General features: G+C 46.6%; 17 non-coding genes across 17 annotated transcripts; all 17 read right to left on the reverse strand.

Annotated features, from left to right (window-relative positions):
- Positions 1 to 189: 189 nt before the first annotated feature.
- Trnak-cuu (transfer RNA lysine (anticodon CUU)) lies at positions 190 to 262 on the reverse strand. Its single transcript has one exon. It is a non-coding gene; the product is annotated as a tRNA-Lys (tRNA).
- Positions 263 to 1,701: 1,439 nt separating this feature from the next.
- Positions 1,702 to 1,774, reverse strand: Trnam-cau (transfer RNA methionine (anticodon CAU)). The gene has a single exon. It is a non-coding gene; the product is annotated as a tRNA-Met (tRNA).
- A 1,442-nt stretch (positions 1,775 to 3,216) lies between these two features.
- Positions 3,217 to 3,289, reverse strand: Trnak-cuu (transfer RNA lysine (anticodon CUU)). The gene has a single exon. It is a non-coding gene; the product is annotated as a tRNA-Lys (tRNA).
- A 1,426-nt stretch (positions 3,290 to 4,715) lies between these two features.
- Positions 4,716 to 4,788, reverse strand: Trnak-cuu (transfer RNA lysine (anticodon CUU)). The gene has a single exon. It is a non-coding gene; the product is annotated as a tRNA-Lys (tRNA).
- A 1,436-nt stretch (positions 4,789 to 6,224) lies between these two features.
- On the reverse strand, positions 6,225 to 6,297 carry Trnak-cuu (transfer RNA lysine (anticodon CUU)). The gene has a single exon. It is a non-coding gene; the product is annotated as a tRNA-Lys (tRNA).
- Positions 6,298 to 7,748: 1,451 nt separating this feature from the next.
- Trnak-cuu (transfer RNA lysine (anticodon CUU)) lies at positions 7,749 to 7,821 on the reverse strand. The gene has a single exon. It is a non-coding gene; the product is annotated as a tRNA-Lys (tRNA).
- Positions 7,822 to 9,248: 1,427 nt separating this feature from the next.
- Trnak-cuu (transfer RNA lysine (anticodon CUU)) lies at positions 9,249 to 9,321 on the reverse strand. Its single transcript has one exon. It is a non-coding gene; the product is annotated as a tRNA-Lys (tRNA).
- A 1,433-nt stretch (positions 9,322 to 10,754) lies between these two features.
- Positions 10,755 to 10,827, reverse strand: Trnak-cuu (transfer RNA lysine (anticodon CUU)). Its single transcript has one exon. It is a non-coding gene; the product is annotated as a tRNA-Lys (tRNA).
- A 1,439-nt stretch (positions 10,828 to 12,266) lies between these two features.
- Trnak-cuu (transfer RNA lysine (anticodon CUU)) lies at positions 12,267 to 12,339 on the reverse strand. Its single transcript has one exon. It is a non-coding gene; the product is annotated as a tRNA-Lys (tRNA).
- Positions 12,340 to 13,777: 1,438 nt separating this feature from the next.
- On the reverse strand, positions 13,778 to 13,850 carry Trnak-cuu (transfer RNA lysine (anticodon CUU)). The gene has a single exon. It is a non-coding gene; the product is annotated as a tRNA-Lys (tRNA).
- A 1,421-nt stretch (positions 13,851 to 15,271) lies between these two features.
- Trnak-cuu (transfer RNA lysine (anticodon CUU)) lies at positions 15,272 to 15,344 on the reverse strand. The gene has a single exon. It is a non-coding gene; the product is annotated as a tRNA-Lys (tRNA).
- A 2,076-nt stretch (positions 15,345 to 17,420) lies between these two features.
- Trnak-cuu (transfer RNA lysine (anticodon CUU)) lies at positions 17,421 to 17,493 on the reverse strand. The gene has a single exon. It is a non-coding gene; the product is annotated as a tRNA-Lys (tRNA).
- A 1,421-nt stretch (positions 17,494 to 18,914) lies between these two features.
- Positions 18,915 to 18,987, reverse strand: Trnak-cuu (transfer RNA lysine (anticodon CUU)). The gene has a single exon. It is a non-coding gene; the product is annotated as a tRNA-Lys (tRNA).
- A 2,098-nt stretch (positions 18,988 to 21,085) lies between these two features.
- Positions 21,086 to 21,158, reverse strand: Trnak-cuu (transfer RNA lysine (anticodon CUU)). Its single transcript has one exon. It is a non-coding gene; the product is annotated as a tRNA-Lys (tRNA).
- Positions 21,159 to 22,594: 1,436 nt separating this feature from the next.
- Trnak-cuu (transfer RNA lysine (anticodon CUU)) lies at positions 22,595 to 22,667 on the reverse strand. Its single transcript has one exon. It is a non-coding gene; the product is annotated as a tRNA-Lys (tRNA).
- A 1,436-nt stretch (positions 22,668 to 24,103) lies between these two features.
- Positions 24,104 to 24,176, reverse strand: Trnak-cuu (transfer RNA lysine (anticodon CUU)). The gene has a single exon. It is a non-coding gene; the product is annotated as a tRNA-Lys (tRNA).
- Positions 24,177 to 25,612: 1,436 nt separating this feature from the next.
- Trnak-cuu (transfer RNA lysine (anticodon CUU)) lies at positions 25,613 to 25,685 on the reverse strand. Its single transcript has one exon. It is a non-coding gene; the product is annotated as a tRNA-Lys (tRNA).
- Positions 25,686 to 26,564: the final 879 nt, after the last annotated feature.

Genomic DNA, 26,564 nt, shown 5'->3' on the forward strand with positions numbered 1-26,564 from the left:
TCTCCAAACAACAACACTTGCATTTCAGAACATGTCTTTCACACATGTCTACAAAATCACCTTCACCTTCAAATACAGTTTCCTTGCGACTGACACAGACGTAGGCAAAGTTTAAAGTTGCTATTTCCATTACATCACGTTAATCAGAAAAACGGTAATTTACATCTGCAGCGGAACAAAATTCCGTTTCGCCCAGCGTGGGGCTCGAACCCACGACCCAGAGATTAAGGGTCTCATGCTCTACCGACTGAGCTAGCCGGGCTGCTTCGGTGAATACTTGCCGGCAGCACGTTACACAGTACTCGTTTGGGTTGGGTGGTCCCATACAGAATCTCTCCATGCTGCCTAATGTTTTCCTAACGTCACACTCGTCACGTACTTCACTTTTATTTCATAATCATTTCTGAGAGGTAAGGAATTGCATGACAACCTGCAGAGCTAGTGGCGTCAAAATTAACACTCATACTTGATGTGACTCAAAAGGTGAACGAGTTACTTTCCGACGTTGTTTTAGATGTGCAAGTGCCAGTGGAAACTCGCGGTGACGGCACTCTGCCGACCATTTCGCTAGTTAACACCGGTCTTGTAGTGTGTGTTTCAAGCTCAAGAGCATCTCCAAGCAGAAAATGGTCAACAGCAACATTCAGACGGTTTCGTACTGCTCAAATGCTACATTAAAACGGTATGTTTCTTTTTCAGAACTGATAAAACACGAGCGTGACAGCATTCGAACCTGTAATCTTCAGATCCGAAGTCCGACGCCTTCTCCATTAGGCCACACAGTCACTGACGACCAAGTGCAACTTGTATGTGACTCATCTCGAAACGCTCACACCCCCTGATAATTTGTGTTTTCGTTCTACACAGCCGCTGCCCTTGCTCTTTCCCACCCATTCGTTACATTCAACCTCTTACGTGACCGAACAAATATAGACTGGGAAACAAGACCACACACTTTGTGCATACGGAATCGAAGGCAGGGCGTGCCTCGCCGCATTTGCCACGATGGCCATTTGCTACTTCTGCAGAAGCGGCGGCGGCGACGACGACGACGACGACGACGACGACCGCGAGAGGCTCTGACATATGTGAGAAATACATCTATAAAATGTAATTCAGACTGCCTCGTCCCACCTTATGCTGAACCGCTTTGGCAAAGGCTTTATCTGCGCCATTCGCCTTAATCACATCTGAGAGTAATTCTTAATAAAAGGCATGTCTCTAATTGTTCGTCATTACAGATACTGTTTGCTATACGGCCACGACGCGCAACTGATTTCCAAAATTCGACTTCTTCCTTTGAGGGTGAAACTCACGACCCTTGGTTTACTAGTCCAGTGCTCTACCACTGAGCTAAAGAAGCGCGGCATAGCGGTACTTTTGCGTACTTCGTCCTTACGGTCGTCTGGATCATCAGACCTGAGCAGACAACATTTCATATTACCGACTAATATTTGCAGCTATGGCGACCCATTACTGCTTGGCTACACATCTGACACGTAACCGATGTCCTCTCCAAACAACAACACTTGCATTTCAGAACATGTCTTTCACACATGTCTACAAAATCACCTTCACCTTCAAATACAGTTTCCTTGCGACTGACAGAGACGTAGGCAAAGTTTAAAGTTGCTATTTCCATTACATCACGTTAATCAGAAAAACGGTAATTTACATCTGCAGCGGAACAAAATTCCGTTTCGCCCAGCGTGGGGCTCGAACCGACGACCCTGAGATTATGAGTCTCATGCTCTACCGACTGAACTAGCCGGGCTGCTTCGGTGAATACTTGCCGGGTAGCACGTCACACAGTACTCGTTTGGGTTGGGTGGTCCCATACAGAATCTCTCCATGCTGCCTAATGTTTTCCTAACGTCACACTCGTCACGTACTTCACTTTTATTTCATAATCATTTCTGAGAGGTAAGGAATTGCATGACAACCTGCAGAGCTAGTGGCGTCAAAATTAACACTCATACTTGATGTGACTCAAAAGGCGAACGAGTTACTTTCCGACGTTGTTTTAGATGTGCAAGTGCCAGTGGAAACTCGCGGTGACGGCACTCTGCCGACCATTTCGCTAGTTAACACCGGTCTTGTAGTGTGTGTTTCAAGCTCAAGAGCATCTCCAAGCAGAAAATGGTCAACAGCAACATTCAGACGGTTTCGTACTGCTCAAATGCTACATTAAAACGGTACGTTTCTTTTTCAGAACTGATAAAACACGAGCGTGACAGCATTCGAACCTGTAATCTTCAGATCCGAAGTCCGACGCCTTATCGATTCGGCCAAACAGTCACTGACGACCAAGTGCAACTTGTATATGACTCATCTCGAAACGCTCACACCCCTGATAATTTGTGTTTTTTTTGTTCTACACAGCCGCTGCCCTTGCTCTTTCCCACCCATTCGTTACATTCAACCTCTTACGTGACCGACCAAATATACACTGGGAAACAAGACCACACACTTCGTGCATACGGAATCGAAGGCAGGGCGTGCCTCGCCGCATTTGCCACGATGGCCATTTCCTACTCCTGCAGAAGCGGCGGCGGCTACGACGACGACGACGACGACGACGACCGCGAGAGGCTCTGACATATGTGAGAAATACATCTATAAAATGTAATTCAGACTGCCTCGTCCCACCTTATGCTGAACCGCTTTGGCAAAGGCTTTATCTGCGCCATTCGCCTTAATCACATCTGAGAGTAATTCTTAATAAAAGGCATGTCGCTAATTGTTCGTCATCACAGATACTGTTTGCTATACTGCCACGACGCGCAACTGATTTCCAAAATTCGACTTCTTCCTTTGAGGGTGAAACTCACGACCCTTGGTTTACTAGTCCAGTGCTCTACCACTGAGCTAAAGAAGCGCGGCCTAGCGGTACTTTTGCGTACTTCGTCCTTACGGTCGTCTGGATCATCAGACTTCAGCTGACAACACTTCATATTACCGACTAATATTTGCAGCTATGGCGACCCATTACTGCTTGGCTACACATCTGACACGTAACCGATGTCCTCTCCAAACAACAACACTTGCATTTCAGAACATGTCTTTCACACATGTCTACAAAATCACCTTCACCTTCAAATACAGTTTCCTTGCGACTGACACAGACGTAGGCAAAGTTTAAAGTTGCTATTTCCATTACATCACGTTAATCAGAAAAACGGTAATTTACATCTGCAGCGGAACAAAATTCCGTTTCGCCCAGCGTGGGGCTCGAACCCACGACCCTGAGATTAAGGGTCTCATGCCCTACCGACTGAGCTAGCCGGGCTGCTTCGGTGAATACTTGCCGGCAGCACGTCACACAGTACTCGTTTGGGTTGGGTGGTACCATACAGAATCTCTCCATGCTGCCTAATGTTTTCCTAACGTCTCACTCTTCACGTACTGCACTTTTATTTCATAATCATTTCTGAGAGGTAAGGAATTGCATGACAACCTGCAGAGCTAGTGGCGTCAAAATTAACACTCATACTTGATGTGACTCAAAAGGCGAACGAGTTACTTTCCGACGTTGTTTCAGATGTGCAAGTGCCAGTGGAAACTCGCGGTGACGGCACTCTGCCGACCATTTCGCTAGTTAACACCGGTCTTGTAGTGTGTGTTTCAAGCTCAAGAGCATCTCCACGCAGAAAATGGTCAACAGCAACATTCAGACGGTTTCGTACTGCTCAAATGCTACATTAAAACGGTATGTTTCTTTTTCAGAACTGATAAAACACGAGCGTGACAGCATTCGAACCTGTAATCTTCAGATCCGAAGTCCGACGCCTTCTCCATTAGGCCACACAGTCACTGACGACCAAGTGCAACTTGTATGTGACTCATCTCGAAACGCTCACACCCCTGATAATTTGTGTTTTCGTTCTACACAGCCGCTGCCCTTGCTCTTTCCCACCCATTCGTTACATTCAACCTCTTACGTGACCGAAGAAATATAGACTGGGAAACAAGACCACACACTTTGTGCATACGGAATCGAAGGCAGGGCGTGCCTCGCCGCATTTGCCACGATGGCCATTTGCTACTTCTGCAGAAGCGGCTGCGGCGACGACGACGACGACCGCGAGAGGCTCTGACATATGTGAGAAATACATCTATAAAATGTAATTCATACTGCCTCGTCCCACCTTATGCTGAACCGCTTTGGCAAAGGCTTTATCTGCGCCATTCGCCTTAATCACATCTGAGAGTAATTCTTAATAAAAGGCATGTCGCTAATTGTTCGTCATCACAGATACTGTTTGCTATACGGCCACGACGCGCAACTGATTTCCAAAATTCGACTTCTTCCTTTGAGGATGGAACTCACGACCCTTGGTTTACTAGTCCAGTGCTCTACCACTGAGCTAAAGAGGCGCGGCATAGCGGTATTTTTGCGTACTTCGTCCTTACGGTCGTCTGGATCATCAGACTTCAGCTGACAACACTTCATATTACCGACTAATATTTGCAGCTATGGCGACGCATTACTGCTTGGCTACACATCTGACACGTAACCGATGTCCTCTCCAAACAACAACACTTGCATTTCAGAACATGTCTTTCACACATGTCTACAAAATCACCTTCACCTTCAAATACAGTTTCCTTGCGACTGACACAGACGTAGGCAAAGTTTAAAGTTGCTATTTCCATTACATCACGTTAATCAGAAAAACGGTAATTTACATCTGCAGCGGAACAAAATTCCGTTTCGCCCAGCGTGGGGCTCGAACCCACGACCCTGAGATTAAGGGTCTCATGCTCTACCGACTGAGCTAGCCGGGCTGCTTTGGTGAATACTTGCCGGCAGCACGTTACACAGTACTCGTTTGGGTTGGGTGGTCCCATACAGAATCTCTCCATGCTGCCTAATGTTTTCCTAACGTCACACTCGTCACGTACTTCACTTTTATTTCATAATCATTTCTGAGAGGTAAGGAATTGCATGACAACCTGCAGAGCTAGTGGCGTCAAAATTAACACTCATACTTGATGTGACTCAAAAGGTGAACGAGTTACTTTCCGACGTTGTTTTAGATGTGCAAGTGCCAGTGGAAACTCGCGGTGACGGCACTCTGCCGACCATTTCGCTAGTTAACACCGGTCTTGTAGTGTGTGTTTCAAGCTCAAGAGCATCTCCAAGCAGAAAATGGTCAACAGCAACATTCAGACGGTTTCGTACTGCTCAAATGCTACATTAAAACGGTATGTTTCTTTTTCAGAACTGATAAAACACGAGCGTGACAGCATTCGAACCTGTAATCTTCAGATCCGAAGTCCGACGCCTTCTCCATTAGGCCACACAGTCACTGACGACCAAGTGCAACTTGTATGTGACTCATCTCGAAACGCTCACACCCCCTGATAATTTGTGTTTTCGTTCTACACAGCCGCTGCCCTTGCTCTTTCCCACCCATTCGTTACATTCAACCTCTTACGTGACCGAACAAATATAGACTGGGAAACAAGACCACACACTTTGTGCATACGGAATCGAAGGCAGGGCGTGCCTCGCCGCATTTGCCACGATGGCCATTTGCTACTTCTGCAGAAGCGGCGGCGGCGACGACGACGACGACGACGACGACCGCGAGAGGCTCTGACATATGTGAGAAATACATCTATAAAATGTAATTCAGACTGCCTCGTCCCACCTTATGCTGAACCGCTTTGGCAAAGGCTTTATCTGCGCCATTCGCCTTAATCACATCTGAGAGTAATTCTTAATAAAAGGCATGTCGCTAATTGTTCGTCATCACAGATACTGTTTGCTATACTGCCACGACGCGCAACTGATTTCCAAAATTCGACTTCTTCCTTTGAGGGTGGAACTCACGACCCTTGGTTTACTAGTCCAGTGCTCTACCACTGAGCTAAAGAAGCGCGGCCTAGCGGTACTTTTGCGTACTTCGTCCTTACGGTCGTCTGGATCATCAGACTTCAGCTGACAACACTTCATATTACCGACTAATATTTGCAGCTATGGCGACCCATTACTGCTTGGCTACACATCTGACACGTAACCGATGTCCTCTCCAAACAACAACACTTGCATTTCAGAACATGTCTTTCACACATGTCTACAAAATCACCTTCACCTTCAAATACAGTTTCCTTGCGACTGACAGAGACGTAGGCAAAGTTTAAAGTTGCTATTTCCATTACATCACGTTAATCAGAAAAACGGTAATTTACATCTGCAGCGGAACAAAATTCCGTTTCGCCCAGCGTGGGGCTCGAACCCACGACCCTGAGATTAAGAGTCTCATGCTCTACCGACTGAGCTAGCCGGGCTGCTTCGGTGAATACTTGCCGGGCAGCACGTCACACAGTACTCGTTTGGGTTGGGTGGTCCCATACAGAATCTCTCCATGCTGCCTAATGTTTTCCTAACGTCACACTCGTCACGTACTGCACTTTTATTTCATAATCATTTCTGAGAGGTAAGGAATTGCATGACAACCTGCAGAGCTAGTGGCGTCAAAATTAACACTCATACTTGATGTGACTCAAAAGGCGAACGAGTTACTTTCCAACGTTGTTTTAGATGTGCAAGTGCCAGTGGAAACTCGCAGTGACGGCACTCTGCCGACCATTTCGCTAGTTAACACCGGTCTTGTAGTGTGTGTTTCAAGCTCAAGAGCATCTCCAAGCAGAAAATGGTCAACAGCAACATTCAGACGGTTTCGTACTGCTCAAATGCTACATTAAAACGGTATGTTTCTTTTTCAGAACTGATAAAACACGAGCGTGACAGCATTCGAACCTGTAATCTTCAGATCCGAAATCCGACGCCTTATCTATTAGGCCACACAGTCACTGACGACCAAATGCAACTTGTATATGACTCATCTCGAAACGCTCACACCGCTGATAATTTGTGTTTTCGTTCTACACAGCCGCTGCCCTTGCTCTTTCCCACCCATTCGTTACATTCAACCTCTTACGTGACCGACCAAATATAGACTGGGAAACAAGACCACACACTTTGTGCATACGGAATCGAAGGCAGGGCGTGCCTCGCCGCATTTGCCACGATGGCCATTTGCTACTTCTGCAGAAGCGGCGGCGGCGACGACGACGACGACGACGACGACGACGACGACGACGACCGCGAGAGGCTCTGACATATATGAGAAATACATCTATATAATGTAATTCAGACTGCCTCGTCCCACCTTATGCTGAACCGCTTTGGCAAAGGCTTTATCTGCGCCATTCGCCTTAATCACATCTGAGAGTAATTCTTAATAAAAGGCATGTCGCTAATTGTTCGTCATCACAGATACTGTTTGCTATACGGCCACGACGCGCAACTGATTTCCAAAATTCGACTTCTTCCTTTGAGGATGGAACTCACGACCCTTGGTTTACTAGTCCAGTGCTCTACCACTGAGCTAAAGAGGCGCGGCATAGCGGTATTTTTGCGTACTTCGTCCTTACGGTCGTCTGGATCATCAGACTTCAGCTGACAACACTTCATATTACCGACTAATATTTGCAGCTATGGCGACCCATTACTGCTTGGCTACACATCTGACACGTAACCGATGTCCTCTCCAAACAACAACACTTGCATTTCAGAACATGTCTTTCACACATGTCTACAAAATGACCTTCACCTTCAAGTACAGTTTCCTTGCGACTGACAGAGACGTAGGCAATGTTTAAAGTTGCTATTTCCATTACATCACGTTAATCAGAAAAACGGTAATTTACATCTGCAGCGGAACAAAATTCCGTTTCGCCCAGCGTGGGGCTCGAACCCACGACCCTGAGATTAAGAGTCTCATGCTCTACCGACTGAGCTAGCCAGGCTGCTTCGGTGAATACTTGCCGGGCAGCACGTCACACAGTACTCGTTTGGGTTGGGTGGTCCCATACAGAATCTCTCCATGCTGCCTAATGTTTTCCTAATGTCACACTCGTCACGTACTTCACTTTTATTTCATAATCATTTCTGAGAGGTAAGGAATTGCATGATAACCTGCAGAGCTAGTGGCGTCAAAATTAACACTCATTCTTGATGTGACTCAAAAGGCGAACGAGTTACTTTCCGACGTTGTTTTAGATGTGCAAGTGCCAGTGGAAACTCGCGGTGACGGCACTCTGCCGACCATTTCGCTAGTTAACACCGGTCTTGTAGTGTGTGTTTCAAGCTCAAGAGCATCTCCAAGCAGAAAATGGTCAACAGCAACATTCAGACGGTTTCGTACTGCTCAAATGCTACATTAAAACGGTATGTTTCTTTTTCAGAACTGATAAAACACGAGCGTGACAGCATTCGAACCTGTAATCTTCAGATCCGAAGTCCGACGCCTTATCTATTAAGCCACACAGTCACTGACGACCAAGTGCAACTTGTATATGACTCATCTCGAAACGCTCACACCGCTGATAATTTGTGTTTTCGTTCTACACAGCCGCTGCCCTTGCTCTTTCCCACCCATTCGTTACATTCAACCTCTTACGTGACCGACCAAATATAGACTGGGAAACAAGACCACACACTTCGTGCATACGGAATCGAAGGCAGGGCGTGCCTCGCCGCATTTGCCACGATGGCCATTTGCTACTTCTGCAGAAGCGGCTGCGGCGACGACGACGACGACCGCGAGAGGCTCTGACATATGTGAGAAATACATCTATAAAATGTAATTCAGACTGCCTCGTCCCACCTTATGCTGAACCGCTTTGGCAAAGGCTTTATCTGCGCCATTCGCCTTAATCACATCTGAGAGTAATTCTTAATAAAAGGCATGTCGCTAATTGTTCGTCATCACAGATACTGTTTGCTATACGGCCACGACGCGCAACTGATTTCCAAAATTCGACTTCTTCCTTTGAGGATGGAACTCACGACCCTTGGTTTACTAGTCCAGTGCTCTACCACTGAGCTAAAGAGGCGCGGCATAGCGGTATTTTTGCGTACTTCGTCCTTACGGTCGTCTGGATCATCAGACTTCAGCTGACAACACTTCATATTACCGACTAATATTTGCAGCTATGGCGACGCATTACTGCTTGGCTACACATCTGACACGTAACCGATGTCCTCTCCAAACAACAACACTTGCATTTCAGAACATGTCTTTCACACATGTCTACAAAATCACCTTCACCTTCAAATACAGTTTCCTTGCGACTGACAGAGACGTAGGCAATGTTTAAAGTTGCTATTTCCATTACATCACGTTAATCAGAAAAACGGTAATTTACATCTGCAGCGGAACAAAATTCCGTTTCGCCCAGCGTGGGGCTCGAACCCACGACCCTGAGATTAAGAATCTCATGCTCTACCGACTGAGCTAGCCGGGCTGCTTCGTTGAATACTTGCCGGGCAGCACGTCACACAGTACTCGTTTGGGTTGGGTGGTCCCATACAGAATCTCTCCATGTTGCCTAATGTTTTCCTAACGTCACACTCGTCACGTACTTCACTTTTATTTCATAATCATTTCTGAGAGGTAAGGAATTGCATGACAACCTGCAGAGCTAGTGGCGTCAAAATTAACACTCATTCTTGATGTGACTCAAAAGGCGAACGAGTTACTTTCCGACGTTGTTTTAGATGTGCAAGTGCGAGTGGAAACTCGCGGTGACGGCACTCTGCCGACCATTTCGCTAGTTAACACCGGTCTTGTAGTGTGTGTTTCAAGCTCAAGAGCATCTCCACGCAGAAAATGGTCAACAGCAACATTCAGACGGTTTCGTACTGCTCAAATGCTACATTAAAACGGTATGTTTCTTTTTCAGAACTGATAAAACACGAGCGTGACAGCATTCGAACCTGTAATCTTCAGATGCGAAGTCCGACGCCTTATCTATTAGGCCACACAGTCACTGACGACCAAGTGCAACTTGTATATGACTCATCTCGAAACGCTCACACCCCTGATAATTTGTGTTTTCGTTCTACACAGCCGCTGCCCTTGCTCTTTCCCACCCATTCGTTACATTCAACCTCTTACGTGACCGACCAAATATAGACTGGGAAACAAGACCACACACTTTGAGCATACGGAATCGAAGGCAGGGCGTGCCTCGCCGCATTTGCCACGATGGCCATTTGCTACTTCTGCAGAAGCGGCGGCGGCGACGACGACGACGACGACGACCGCGAGAGGCTCTGACATATGTGAGAAATACATCTATAAAATGTAATTCAGACTGCCTCGTCCCACCTTATGCTGAACCGCTTTGGCAAAGGCTTTATCTGCGCCATTCGCCTTAATCACATCTGAGAGTAATTCTTAATAAAAGGCATGACGCTAATTGTTCGTCATCACAGATACTGTTTGCTATACTGCCACGACGCGCAACTGATTTCCAAAATTCGACTTCTTCCTTTGAGGGTGGAACTCACGACCCTTGGTTTACTAGTCCAGTGCTCTACCACTGAGCTAAAGAAGCGCGGCCTAGCGGTACTTTTGCGTACTTCGTCCTTACGGTCGTCTGGATCATCAGACTTCAGCTGACAACACTTCATATTACCGACTAATATTTGCAGCTATGGCGACCCATTACTGCTTGGCTACACATCTGACACGTAACCGATGTCCTCTCCAAACAACAACACTTGCATTTCAGAACATGTCTTTCACACATGTCTACAAAATCACCTTCACCTTCAAATACAGTTTCCTTGCGACTGACAGAGACGTAGGCAAAGTTTAAAGTTGCTATTTCCATTACATCACGTTAATCAGAAAAACGGTAATTTACATCTGCAGCGGAACAAAATTCGGCTTCTCCCAGCGTGGGGCTCGAACCCACGACCCTGAGATTAAGAGTCTCATGCTCTACCGACTGAGCTAGCCGGGCTGCTTCGGTGAATACTTGCCGGGCAGCACGTCACACAGTACTCGTTTGGGTTGGGTGGTCCCATACAGAATCTCTCCATGCTGCCTAATGTTTTCCTAACGTCACACTCTTCACGTACTGCACTTTTATTTCATAATCATTTCTGAGAGGTAAGGAATTGCATGACAACCTGCAGAGCTAGTGGCGTCAAAATTAACACTCATACTTGATGTGACTCAAAAGGCGAACGAGTTACTTTTCGACGTTGTTTTAGATGTGCAAGTGCCAGTGGAAACTCGCGGTGACGGCACTCTGCTGACCATTTCGCTAGTTAACACCGGTCTTGTAGTGTGTGTTTCAAGCTCAAGAGCATCTCCAAGCAGAAAATGGTCAACAGCAACATTCAGACGGTTTCGTACTGCTCAAATGCTACATTAAAACGGTATGTTTCTTTTTCAGAACTGATAAAACACGAGCGTGACAGCATTCGAACCTGTAATCTTCAGATGCGAAGTCCGACGCCTTATCTATTAGGCCACACAGTCACTGACGACCAAGTGCAACTTGTATATGACTCATCTCGAAACGCTCACACCCCTGATAATTTGTGTTTTCGTTCTACACAGCCGCTACCCTTGCTCTTTCCCACCCATTCGTTACATTCAACCTCTTACGTGACCGAACAAATATAGACTGGGAAACAAGACCACACACTTTGTGCATACGGAATCGAAGGCAGGGCGTGCCTCGCCGCATTTGCCACGATGGCCATTTGCTACTTCTGCAGAAGCGGCGGCGGCGGCGACGACGACGACGACGACGACGACCGCGATAGGCTCTGACATATGTGAAAAATATATCTATAAAATGTAATTCAGACTGCCTCGTCCCACCTTATGCTGAACCGCTTTGGCAAAGGCTTTATCTGCGCCATTCGCCTTAATCACATCTGAGAGTAATTCTTAATAAAAGGCATGTCGCTAATTGTTCGTCATCACAGATACTGTTTGCTATACGGCCACGACGCGCAACTGATTTCCAAAATTCGACTTCTTCCTTTGAGGATGGAACTCACGACCCTTGGTTTACTAGTCCAGTGCTCTACCACTGAGCTAAAGAGGCGCGGCATAGCGGTATTTTTGCGTACTTCGTCCTTTCGGTCGTCTGGATCATCAGACTTCAGCTGACAACACTTCATATTACCGACTAATATTTGCAGCTATGGCGACCCATTACTTCTTGGCTACACATCTGACACGTAACCGATGTCCTCTCCAAACAACAACACTTGCATTTCAGAACATGTCTTTCACACATGTCTACAAAATCACCTTCACCTTCAAATACAGTTTCCTTGCGACTGACAGAGACGTAGGCAAAGTTTAAAGTTGCTATTTCCATTACATCACGTTAATCAGAAAAACGGTAATTTACATCTGCAGCGGAACAAAATTCCGTTTCGCCCAGCGTGGGGCTCGAACCCACGACCCTGAGATTAAGAGTCTAATGCTCTACCGACTGAGCTAGCCGGGCTGCTTCGGTGAATACTTGCAGGGGAGCACGTCACACAGTACTCGTTTGGGTTGGGTGGTCCCATACAGAATCTCTCCATGCTGCCTAATGTTTTCCTAACGTCACACTCGTCACGTACTTCACTTTTATTTCATAATCATTTCTGAGAGGTAAGGAATTGCATGACAACCTGCAGAGCTAGTGGCGTCAAAATTAACACTCATACTTGATGTGACTCAAAAGGCGAACGAGTTACTTTCCGACGTTCTTTTAGATGTGCAAGTGCCAGTGGAAACTCGCGGTGACGGCACTCTGCCGACCATTTCGCTAGTTAACACCGGTCTTGTAGTGTGTGTTTCAAGTTCAAGAGCATCTCCAAGCAGAAAATGGTCAACAGCAACATTCAGACGGTTTCGTACTGCTCAAATGCTACATTAAAACGGTATGTTTCTTTTTCAGAACTGATAAAACACGAGCGTGACAGCATTCGAACCTGTAATCTTCAGATCCCAAGTCCGACGCCTTATCTATTAGGCCACACAGTCACTGACGACCAAGTGCAACTTTTATATGACTCATCTCGAAACGCTCACACCCCTGATAATTTGTGTTTTCGTTCTACACAGCCGCTGCCCTTGCTCTTTCCCACCCATTCGTTACATTCAACCTCTTACGTGACCGACCAAATATAGACTGGGAAACAAGACCACACACTTCGTGCATACGGAATCGAAGGCAGGGCGTGCCTCGCCGCATTTGCCACGATGGCCATTTGCTACTTCTGCAGAAGCGGCGGCGGCGGCGACGACGACGACGACGACGACGACCGCGAGAGGCTCTGACATATGTGAGAAATACATCTATAAAATGTAATTCAGACTGCCTCGTCCCACCTTATGCTGAACCGCTTTGGCAAAGGCTTTATCTGCGCCATTCGCCTTAATCACATCTGAGAGTAATTCTTAATAAAAGGCATGTCGCTAATTGTTCGTCATCACAGATACTGTTTGCTATACGGCCACGACGCGCAACTGATTTCCAAAATTCGACTTCTTCCTTTGAGGATGGAACTCACGACCCTGGGTTTACTAGTCCAGTGCTCTACCACTGAGCTAATGAGGCGCGGCCTAGCGGTACCTTTGCGTACTTCGTCCTTACGGTCGTCTGGATCATCAGACTTCAGCTGACAACACTTCATATTACCGACTAATATTTGCAGCTATGGCGACCCTTTACTGCTTGGCTACACATCTGACACGTAACCAATGTCCTCTCCAAACAACAACACTTGCATTTCAGAACATGTCTTTCACACATGTCTACAATATCACCTTCACCTTCAAATACAGTTTCCTTGCGACTGACAGAGACGTAGGCAAAGTTTAAAGTTGCTATTTCCATTACATCACGTTAATCAGAAAAACGGTAATTTACATCTGCAGCGGACAAAATTCCGTTTCGCCCAGTGTGGGGCTCGAACCCACGACCCTGAGATTAAGAGTCTCATGCTCTACCGACTGAGCTAGCCGGGCTGCTTCGGTGAATACTTGCCGGGCTGCACGTCACACAGTACTCGTTTGGGTTGGGTGGTCCCATACAGAATCTCTCCATGCTGCCTAATGTTTTCCTAACGTCACACTCGTCACGTACTTCACTTTTATTTCATAATCATTTCTGAGAGGTAAGGAATTGCATGACAACCTGCAGAGCTAGTGGCGTCAAAATTAACACTCATACTTGATGTGACTCAAAAGGCGAACGAGTTACTTTCCGACGTTGTTTTAGATGCGCAAGTGCCAGTGGAAACTCGCGGTGACGGCACTCTGCCGACCATTTCGCTAGTTAACACCGGTCTTGTAGTGTGTGTTTCAAGCTCAAGAGCATCTCCAAGTAGAAAATGATCAACAGCAACATTCAGACGGTTTCGTACTGCTCAAATGCTACATTAAAACGGTATGTTTCTTTTTCAGAACTGATAAAACACGAGCGTGACAGCATTCGAACCTGTAATCTTCAGATCCCAAGTCCGACGCCTTATCTATTAGGCCACACAGTCACTGACGACCAAGTGCAACTTGTATATGACTCATCTCGAAACGCTCACACCCCTGATAATTTGTGTTTTCGTTCTACACAGCCGCTGCCCTTGCTCTTTCCCACCCATTCGTTACATTCAACCTCTTACGTGACCGACCAAATATAGACTGGGAAACAAGACCACACACTTCGTGCATACGGAATCGAAGGCAGGGCGTGCCTCGCCGCATTTGCCACGATGGCCATTTGCTACTTCTGCAGAAGCGGCGGCGGCGACGACGACCGCGAGAGGCTCTGACATATGTGAGAAATACATCTATAAAATGTAATTCAGACTGCCTCGTCCCACCTTATGCTGAACCGCTTTGGCAAAGGCTTTATCTGCGCCATTCGCCTTAATCACATCTGCGAGTAATTCTTAATAAAAGGCATGTCGCTAATTGTTCGTCATCACAGATACTGTTTGCTATACGGCCACGACGCGCAACTGATTTCCAAAATTCGACTTCTTCCATTGAGGATGGAACTCACGACATTTCGTTTGCTAGACCAGTGCTCTACCACTGAGCTAAAGAGGCGCGGTCTAGCGGTACCTTTGCGTACTTCGTCCTTACGGTCGTCTGGATCATCAGACTTCAGCTGGCAACACTTCATATTACCGACTAATATTTGCAGCTATGGCGACCCATTACTGCTTGGCTACACATCTGACACGTAACTGATGTCCTCTCCAAACAACAACACTTGCGTTTCAGAACATGTCTTTCACACATGTCTACAAAATCACCTTCACCTTCAAATACAGTTTCCTTGCGACTGACAGAGACGTAGGCAAAGTTTAAAGTTGCTATTTCCATTACATCACGTTAATCAGAAAAACGGTAATTTACATCTGCAGCGGAACAAAATTCCGTTTCGCCCAGCATGGGGCTCGAACCCACGACCCTGAGATTAAGAGTCTCATGCTTTACCGACTGAGCTAGACGGGCTGTTTCAGTGAATACTTGCCGGGCAGCACGTCACACAGTACTCGTTTGGGTTGGGTGGTCCCATACAGAATCTCTCCATGCTGCCTAATGTTTTCCTAATGTCACACTCGTCACGTACTTCACTTTTATTTCATAATCATTTCTGAGAGGTAAGGAATTGCATGACAACCTGCAGAGCTAGTGGCGTCAAAATTAACACTCATTCTTGATGTGACTCAAAAGGCGAACGAGTTACTTTCCGACGTTGTTTTAGATGTGCAAGTGCCAGTGGAATCTCGCGGTGACGGCACTCTGCCGACCATTTCGCTAGTTAACACCGGTCTTGTAGTGTGTGTTTCAAGCTCAAGAGCATCTCCAAGCAGAAAATGGTCAACAGCAACATTCAGACGGTTTCGTACTGCTCAAATGCTACATTAAAACGGTATGTTTCTTTTTCAGAACTGATAAAACACGAGCGTGACAGCATTCGAACCTGTAATCTTCAGATCCGAAGTCCGACGCCTTATCTATTAAGCCACACAGTCACTGACGACCAAGTGCAACTTGTATATGACAAAATTCCGTTTCGCCCAGCTTGGGCTCGAACCCACGACCCTGAGATTAAGAGTCTCATGCTTTACCGACTGAGCTAGACGGGCTGTTTCGGTGAATACTTGCCGGGCAGCACGTCACACAGTACTCGTTTGGGTTGGGTGGTCCCATACAGAATCTCTCCATGCTGCCTAATGTTTTCCTAATGTCACACTCGTCACGTACTTCACTTTTATTTCATAATCATTTCTGAGAGGTAAGGAATTGCATGATAACCTGCAGAGCTAGTGGCGTCAAAATTAACACTCATTCTTGATGTGACTCAAAAGGCGAACGAGTTACTTTCCGACGTTGTTTTAGATGTGCAAGTGCCAGTGGAAACTCGCGGTGACGGCACTCTGCCGACCATTTCGCTAGTTAACACCGGTCTTGTAGTGTGTGTTTCAAGCTCAAGAGCATCTCCAAGCAGAAAATGGTCAACAGCAACATTCAGACGGTTTCGTACTGCTCAAATGCTACATTAAAACGGTATGTTTCTTTTTCAGAACTGATAAAACACGAGCGTGACAGCATTCGAACCTGTAATCTTCAGATCCGAAGTCCGACGCCTTATCTATTAAGCCACACAGTCACTGACGACCAAGTGCAACTTTTATATGACTCATCTCGAAACGCTCACACCCCTGATAATTTGTGTTTTCGTTCTACACAGCCGCTGCCCTTGCTCTTTCCCACCCATTCGTTACATTCAACCTCTTACGTGACCGACCAAATATAGACTGGGAAACAAGACCACACACTTCGTGCATACGGAATCGAAGGCAGGGCGTGCCTCGCCGCATTTGCCACGATGGCCATTTGCTACTTCTGCAGAAGCGGCGGCGGCGGCGACGACGACGACGACGACGACGACCGCGAGAGGCTCTGACATATGTGAGAAATACATCTATAAAATGTAATTCAGACTGCCTCGTCCCACCTTATGCTGAACCGCTTTGGCAAAGGCTTTATCTGCGCCATTCGCCTTAATCACATCTGAGAGTAATTCTTAATAAAAGGCATGTCGCTAATTGTTCGTCATCACAGATACTGTTTGCTATACGGCCACGACGCGCAACTGATTTCCAAAATTCGACTTCTTCCTTTGAGGATGGAACTCACGACCCTGGGTTTACTAGTCCAGTGCTCTACCACTGAGCTAATGAGGCGCGGCCTAGCGGTACCTTTGCGTACTTCGTCCTTACGGTCGTCTGGATCATCAGACTTCAGCTGACAACACTTCATATTACCGACTAATATTTGCAGCTATGGCGACCCTTTACTGCTTGGCTACACATCTGACACGTAACCAATGTCCTCTCCAAACAACAACACTTGCATTTCAGAACATGTCTTTCACACATGTCTACAAAATCACCTTCACCTTCAAATACAGTTTCCTTGCGACTGACAGAGACGTAGGCAAAGTTTAAAGTTGCTATTTCCATTACATCACGTTAATCAGAAAAACGGTAATTTACATCTGCAGCGGACAAAATTCCGTTTCGCCCAGTGTGGGGCTCGAACCCACGACCCTGAGATTAAGAGTCTCATGCTCTACCGACTGAGCTAGCCGGGCTGCTTCGGTGAATACTTGCCGGGCTGCACGTCACACAGTACTCGTTTGGGTTGGGTGGTCCCATACAGAATCTCTCCATGCTGCCTAATGTTTTCCTAACGTCACACTCGTCACGTACTTCACTTTTATTTCATAATCATTTCTGAGAGGTAAGGAATTGCATGACAACCTGCAGAGCTAGTGGCGTCAAAATTAACACTCATACTTGATGTGACTCAAAAGGCGAACGAGTTACTTTCCGACGTTGTTTTAGATGCGCAAGTGCCAGTGGAAACTCGCGGTGACGGCACTCTGCCGACCATTTCGCTAGTTAACACCGGTCTTGTAGTGTGTGTTTCAAGCTCAAGAGCATCTCCAAGTAGAAAATGATCAACAGCAACATTCAGACGGTTTCGTACTGCTCAAATGCTACATTAAAACGGTATGTTTCTTTTTCAGAACTGATAAAACACGAGCGTGACAGCATTCGAACCTGTAATCTTCAGATCCCAAGTCCGACGCCTTATCTATTAGGCCACACAGTCACTGACGACCAAGTGCAACTTGTATATGACTCATCTCGAAACGCTCACACCCCTGATAATTTGTGTTTTCGTTCTACACAGCCGCTGCCCTTGCTCTTTCCCACCCATTCGTTACATTCAACCTCTTACGTGACCGACCAAATATAGACTGGGAAACAAGACCACACACTTCGTGCATACGGAATCGAAGGCAGGGCGTGCCTCGCCGCATTTGCCACGATGGCCATTTGCTACTTCTGCAGAAGCGGCGGCGGCGACGACGACCGCGAGAGGCTCTGACATATGTGAGAAATACATCTATAAAATGTAATTCAGACTGCCTCGTCCCACCTTATGCTGAACCGCTTTGGCAAAGGCTTTATCTGCGCCATTCGCCTTAATCACATCTGCGAGTAATTCTTAATAAAAGGCATGTCGCTAATTGTTCGTCATCACAGATACTGTTTGCTATACGGCCACGACGCGCAACTGATTTCCAAAATTCGACTTCTTCCATTGAGGATGGAACTCACGACATTTCGTTTGCTAGACCAGTGCTCTACCACTGAGCTAAAGAGGCGCGGTCTAGCGGTACCTTTGCGTACTTCGTCCTTACGGTCGTCTGGATCATCAGACTTCAGCTGGCAACACTTCATATTACCGACTAATATTTGCAGCTATGGCGACCCATTACTGCTTGGCTACACATCTGACACGTAACTGATGTCCTCTCCAAACAACAACACTTGCGTTTCAGAACATGTCTTTCACACATGTCTACAAAATCACCTTCACCTTCAAATACAGTTTCCTTGCGACTGACAGAGACGTAGGCAAAGTTTAAAGTTGCTATTTCCATTACATCACGTTAATCAGAAAAACGGTAATTTACATCTGCAGCGGAACAAAATTCCGTTTCGCCCAGCGTGGGGCTCGAACCCACGACCCTGAGATTAAGAGTCTCATGCTTTACCGACTGAGCTAGACGGGCTGTTTCAGTGAATACTTGCCGGGCAGCACGTCACACAGTACTCGTTTGGGTTGGGTGGTCCCATACAGAATCTCTCCATGCTGCCTAATGTTTTCCTAATGTCACACTCGTCACGTACTTCACTTTTATTTCATAATCATTTCTGAGAGGTAAGGAATTGCATGACAACCTGCAGAGCTAGTGGCGTCAAAATTAACACTCATTCTTGATGTGACTCAAAAGGCGAACGAGTTACTTTCCGACGTTGTTTTAGATGTGCAAGTGCCAGTGGAATCTCGCGGTGACGGCACTCTGCCGACCATTTCGCTAGTTAACACCGGTCTTGTAGTGTGTGTTTCAAGCTCAAGAGCATCTCCAAGCAGAAAATGGTCAACAGCAACATTCAGACGGTTTCGTACTGCTCAAATGCTACATTAAAACGGTATGTTTCTTTTTCAGAACTGATAAAACACGAGCGTGACAGCATTCGAACCTGTAATCTTCAGATCCGAAGTCCGACGCCTTATCTATTAAGCCACACAGTCACTGACGACCAAGTGCAACTTGTATATGACAAAATTCCGTTTCGCCCAGCTTGGGCTCGAACCCACGACCCTGAGATTAAGAGTCTCATGCTTTACCGACTGAGCTAGACGGGCTGTTTCGGTGAATACTTGCCGGGCAGCACGTCACACAGTACTCGTTTGGGTTGGGTGGTCCCATACAGAATCTCTCCATGCTGCCTAATGTTTTCCTAATGTCACACTCGTCACGTACTTCACTTTTATTTCATAATCATTTCTGAGAGGTAAGGAATTGCATGATAACCTGCAGAGCTAGTGGCGTCAAAATTAACACTCATTCTTGATGTGACTCAAAAGGCGAACGAGTTACTTTCCGACGTTGTTTTAGATGTGCAAGTGCCAGTGGAAACTCGCGGTGACGGCACTCTGCCGACCATTTCGCTAGTTAACACCGGTCTTGTAGTGTGTGTTTCAAGCTCAAGAGCATCTCCAAGCAGAAAATGGTCAACAGCAACATTCAGACGGTTTCGTACTGCTCAAATGCTACATTAAAACGGTATGTTTCTTTTTCAGAACTGATAAAACACGAGCGTGACAGCATTCGAACCTGTAATCTTCAGATCCGAAGTCCGACGCCTTATCTATTAAGCCACACAGTCACTGACGACCAAGTGCAACTTGTATATGACTCATCTCGAAACGCTCACACCCCTGATAATTTGTGTTTTCGTTCTACACAGCCGCTGCCCTTGCTCTTTCCCACCCATTCGTTACATTCAACCTCTTACGTGACCGACCAAATATAGACTGGGAAACAAGACCACACACTTCGTGCATACGGAATCGAAGGCAGGGCGTGCCTCGCCGCATTTGCCACGATGACCATTTGCTACTTCTGCAGAAGCGGCGGCGGCGACGACGACGACGACGACGACGACGACGACGACGACGACGACGACGACCGCGAGAGGCTCTGACATATGTGAGAAATACATCTATAAAATGTAATTCAGACTGCCTCGTCCCACCTTATGCTGAACCGCTTTGGCAAAGGCTTTATCTGCGCCATTCGCCTTAATCACATCTGAGAGTAATTCTTAATAAAAGGCATGTCGCTAATTGTTCGTCATCACAGATACTGTTTGCTATACGGCCACGACGCGCAACTGATTTCCAAAATTCGACTTCTTCCTTTGAGGATGGAACTCACGACCCTTGGTTTACTAGTCCAGTGCTCTACCACTGAGCTAAAGAGGCGCGGCCTAGCGGTACTTTTGCGTACTTCGTTCTTACGGTCGTCTGGATCATCAGACTTCAGCTGACAACACTTCATATTACCGACTAATATTTGCAGCTATGGCGACCCTTTACTGCTTGGCTACACATCTGACACGTAACCGATGTCCTCTCCAAACAACAACACTTGCATTTCAGAACATGTCTTTCACACATGTCTACAAAATCACCTTCACCTTCAAATACAGTTTCCTTGCGACTGACAGAGACGTAGGCAAAGTTTAAAGTTGCTATTTCCATTACATCACGTTAATCAGAAAAACGGTAATTTACATCTCCAGCGGAACAAAATTCCGTTTCGCCCAGCGTGGGGCTGGAACCCACGACCCTGAGATTAAGAGTCTCATGCTCTACCGACTGAGCTGGCCGGGCCGCTTCGGTGAATACTTGCCGGGCAGCACGTCACACAGTACTCGTTTGGGTTGGGTGGTCCCATACAGAATCTCTCCATGCTGCCTAATGTTTTCCTAACGTCACACTCGTCACGTACTTCACTTTTATTTCATAATCATTTCTGAGAGGTAAGGAATTGCATGACAACCTGCAGAGCTAGTGGCGTCAAAATTAACACTCATACTTGATGTGACTCAAAAGGCGAACGAGTTACTTTCCGACGTTGTTTTAGATGTGCAAGTGCCAGTGGAAACTCGCGGTGACGGCACTCTGCCGACCATTTCGCTAGTTAACACCGGTCTTGTAGTGTGTGTTTCAAGCTCAAGAGCATCTCCAAGCAGAAAATGGTCAACAGCAACATTCAGACGGTTTCGTACTGCTCAAATGCTACATTAAAACGGTATGTTTCTTTTTCAGAACTGATAAAATACGAGCGTGACAGCATTCGAACCTGTAATCTTCAGATCCGAAGTCTGACGCCTTATCTATTAGGCCACACAGTCACTGACGACCAAGTGCAACTTGTATATGACTCATCTCGAAACGCTCACACCCCTGATAATTTTTGTTTTCGTTCTACACAGCCGCTGCCCTTGCTCTTTCCCACCCATTCGTTACATTCAACCTCTTACGTGACCGACCAAATATAGACTGGGAAACAAGACCACACACTTCGTGCATACGGAATCGAAGGCAGGGCGTGCCTCGCCGCATTTGCCACGATGGCCATTTGCTACTTCTGCAGAAGCGGCGGCGGCGGGGGCGGCGACGACGACGACGACTGCGAGAGGCTCTGACATATGTGAGAAATACATCTATAAAATGTAATTCAGACTGCCTCGTCCCACCTTATGCTGAACCGCTTTGGCAAAGGCTTTATCTGCGCCATTCGCCTTAATCACATCTGAGAGTAATTCTTAATAAAAGGCATGTCGCTAATTGTCCGTCATCACAGATACTGTTTGCTATACGGCCACGACGCGCAACTGATTTCCAAAATTCGACTTCTTCCTTTGAGGATGGAACTCACGACCCTTGGTTTACTAGTCCAGTGCTCTACCACTGAGCTAAAGAGGCGCGGCCTAGCGGTACTTTTGCAAACTTCGTCCTTACGGTCGTCTGGATCATCAGACTTCAGCTGACAACACTTCATATTACCGACTAATATTTGCAGCTATGGCGACCCTTTACTGCTTGGCTACACATCTGACACGTAACCGATGTCCTCTCCAAACAACAACACTTGCATTTCAGAACATGTCTTTCACACATGTCTACAAAATCACCTTCACCTTCAAATACAGTTTCCTTGCGACTGACAGAGACGTAGGCAAAGTTTAAAGTTGCTATTTCCATTACATCACGTTAATCAGAAAAACGGTAATTTACATCTGCAGCGGAACAAAATTCCGTTTCGCCCAGCGTGGGGCTCGAACCCACGACCCTGACATTAAGAGTCTAATGCTCTACCGACTGAGCTAGCCGGGCTGCTTCGGTGAATACTTGCAGGGGAGCACGTCACACAGTACTCGTTTGGGTTGGGTGGTCCCATACAGAATCTCTCCATGCTGCCTAATGTTTTCCTAACGTCACACTCGTCACGTACTTCACTTTTATTTCATAATCATTTCTGAGAGGTAAGGAATTGCATGACAACCTGCAGAGCTAGTGGCGTCAAAATTAACACTCATACTTGATGTGACTCAAAAGGCGAACGAGTTACTTTCCGACGTTGTTTTAGATGTGCAAGTGCCAGTGGAAACTCGCGGTGACGGCACTCTGCCGACCATTTCGCTAGTTAACACCGGTCTTGTAGTGTGTGTTTCAAGCTCAAGAGCATCTCCAAGCAGAAAATGGTCAACAGCAACATTCAGACGGTTTCGTACTGCTCAAATGCTACATTAAAACGGTATGTTTCTTTTTCAGAACTGATAAAATACGAGCGTGACAGCATTCGAACCTGTAATCTTCAGATCCGAAGTCTGACGCCTTATCTATTAGGCCACACAGTCACTGACGACCAAGTGCAACTTGTATATGACTCATCTCGAAACGCTCACACCCCTGATAATTTGTGTTTTCGTTCTACACAGCCGCTGCCCTTGCTCTTTCCCACCCATTCGTTACATTCAACCTCTTACGTGACCGACCAAATATAGACTGGGAAACAAGACCACACACTTCGTGCATACGGAATCGAAGGCAGGGCGTGCCTCGCCGCATTTGCCACGATGGCCATTTGCTACTTCTGCAGAAGCGGCGGCGGCGGGGGCGGCGACGACGACGACGACTGCGAGAGGCTCTGACATATGTGAGAAATACATCTATAAAATGTAATTCAGACTGCCTCGTCCCACCTTATGCTGAACCGCTTTGGCAAAGGCTTTATCTGCGCCATTCGCCTTAATCACATCTGAGAGTAATTCTTAATAAAAGGCATGTCGCTAATTGTCTGTCATCACAGATACTGTTTGCTATACGGCCACGACGCGCAACTGATTTCCAAAATTCGACTTCTTCCTTTGAGGATGGAACTCACGACCCTTGGTTTACTAGTCCAGTGCTCTACCACTGAGCTAAAGAGGCGCGGCCTAGCGGTACTTTTGCAAACTTCGTCCTTACGGTCGTCTGGATCATCAGACTTCAGCTGACAACACTTCATATTACCGACTAATATTTGCAGCTATGGCGACCCTTTACTGCTTGGCTACACATCTGACACGTAACCGATGTCCTCTCCAAACAACAACACTTGCATTTCAGAACATGTCTTTCACACATGTCTACAAAATCACCTTCACCTTCAAATACAGTTTCCTTGCGACTGACAGAGACGTAGGCAAAGTTTAAAGTTGCTATTTCCATTACATCACGTTAATCAGAAAAACGGTAATTTACATCTGCAGCGGAACAAAATTCCGTTTCGCCCAGCGTGGGGCTCGAACCCACGACCCTGAGATTAAGAGTCTAATGCTCTACCGACTGAGCTAGCCGGGCTGCTTCGGTGAATACTTGCAGGGGAGCACGTCACACAGTACTCGTTTGGGTTGGGTGGTCCCATACAGAATTTCTCCATGCTGCCTAATGTTTTCCTAACGTCACACTCGTCACGTACTTCACTTTTATTTCATAATCATTTCTGAGAGGTAAGGAATTGCATGACAACCTGCAGAGCTAGTGGCGTCAAAATTAACACTCATACTTGATGTGACTCAAAAGGCGAACGAGTTACTTTCCGACGTTGTTTTAGATGTGCAAGTGCCAGTGGAAACTCGCGGTGACGGCACTCTGCCGACCATTTCGCTAGTTAACACCGGTCTTGTAGTGTGTGTTTCAAGCTCAAGAGCATCTCCAAGCAGAAAATGGTCAACAGCAACATTCAGACGGTTTCGTACTGCTCAAATGCTACATTAAAACGGTATGTTTCTTTTTCAGAACTGATAAAATACGAGCGTGACAGCATTCGAACCTGTAATCTTCAGATCCGAAGTCTGACGCCTTATCTATTAGGCCACACAGTCACTGACGACCAAGTGCAACTTGTATATGACTCATCTCGAAACGCTCACACCCCTGATAATTTGTGTCTTCGTTCTACACAGCCGCTGCCCTTGCTCTTTCCCACCCATTCGTTACATTCAACCTCTTACGTGACCGACCAAATATAGACTGGGAAACAAGACCACACACTTCGTGCATACGGAATCGAAGGCAGGGCGTGCCTCGCCGCATTTGCCACGATGGCCATTTGCTACTTCTGCAGAAGCGGCGGCGGCGGGGGCGGCGACGACGACGACGACTGCGAGAGGCTCTGACATATGTGAGAAATACATCTATAAAATGTAATTCAGACTGCCTCGTCCCACCTTATGCTGAACCGCTTTGGCAAAGGCTTTATCTGCGCCATTCGCCTTAATCACATCTGAGAGTAATTCTTAATAAAAGGCATGTCGCTAATTGTCCGTCATCACAGATACTGTTTGCTATACGGCCACGACGCGCAACTGATTTCCAAAATTCGACTTCTTCCTTTGAGGATGGAACTCACGACCCTTGGTTTACTAGTCCAGTGCTCTACCACTGAGCTAAAGAGGCGCGGCCTAGCGGTACTTTTGCATACTTCGTCCTTACGGTCGTCTGGATCATCAGACTTCAGCTGACAACACTTCATATTACCGACTAATATTTGCAGCTATGGCGACCCTTTACTGCTTGGCTACACATCTGACACGTAACCGATGTCCTCTCCAAACAACAACACTTGCATTTCAGAACATGTCTTTCACACATGTCTACAAAATCACCTTCACCTTCAAATACAGTTTCCTTGCGACTGACAGAGACGTAGGCAAAGTTTAAAGTTGCTATTTCCATTACATCACGTTAATCAGAAAAACGGTAATTTACATCTGCAGCGGAACAAAATTCCGTTTCGCCCAGCATGGGGCTCGAACCCACGACCCTGAGATTAAGAGTCTAATGCTCTACCGACTGAGCTAGCCGGGCTGCTTCGGTGAATACTTGCAGGGGAGCACGTCACACAGTACTCGTTTGGGTTGGGTGGTCCCATACAGAATCTCTCCATGCTGCCTAATGTTTTCCTAACGTCACACTCGTCACGTACTTCACTTTTATTTCATAATCATTTCTGAGAGGTAAGGAATTGCATTTCAACCTGCAGAGCTAGTGGCGTCAAAATTAACACTCATACTTGATGTGACTCAAAAGGCGAACGAGTTACTTTCCGACGTTGTTTTAGATGTGCAAGTGCCAGTGGAAACTCGCGGTGACGGCACTCTGCCGACCATTTCGCTAGTTAACACCGGTCTTGTAGTGTGTGTTTCAAGCTCAAGAGCATCTCCAAGCAGAAAATGGTCAACAGCAACATTCAGACGGTTTCGTACTGCTCAAATGCTACATTAAAACGGTATGTTTCTTTTTCAGAACTGATAAAACACGAGCGTGACAGCATTCGAACCTGTAATCTTCAGATGCGAAGTCCGACGCCTTATCTATTAGGCCACACAGTCACTGACGACCAAGTGCAACTTGTATATGACTCATCTCGAAACGCTCACACCCCTGATAATTTGTGTTTTCGTTCTACACAGCCGCTGCCCTTGCTCTTTCCCACCCATTCGTTACATTCAACCTCTTACGTGACCGACCAAATATAGACTGGGAAACAAGACCACACACTTCGTGCATACGGAATCGAAGGCAGGGCGTGCCTCGCCGCATTTGCCACGATGGCCATTTGCTACTTCTGCAGAAGCGGCGGCGGCGGGGGCGGCGACGACGACGACGACCGCGAGAGGCTCTGACATATGTGAGAAATACATCTATAAAATGTAATTCAGACTGCCTCGTCCCACCTTATGCTGA

This window comes from Schistocerca gregaria, chromosome 8, assembly GCF_023897955.1.
Source record: "Schistocerca gregaria isolate iqSchGreg1 chromosome 8, iqSchGreg1.2, whole genome shotgun sequence".
Taxonomy (NCBI): Eukaryota; Metazoa; Arthropoda; class Insecta; order Orthoptera; family Acrididae; genus Schistocerca; species Schistocerca gregaria.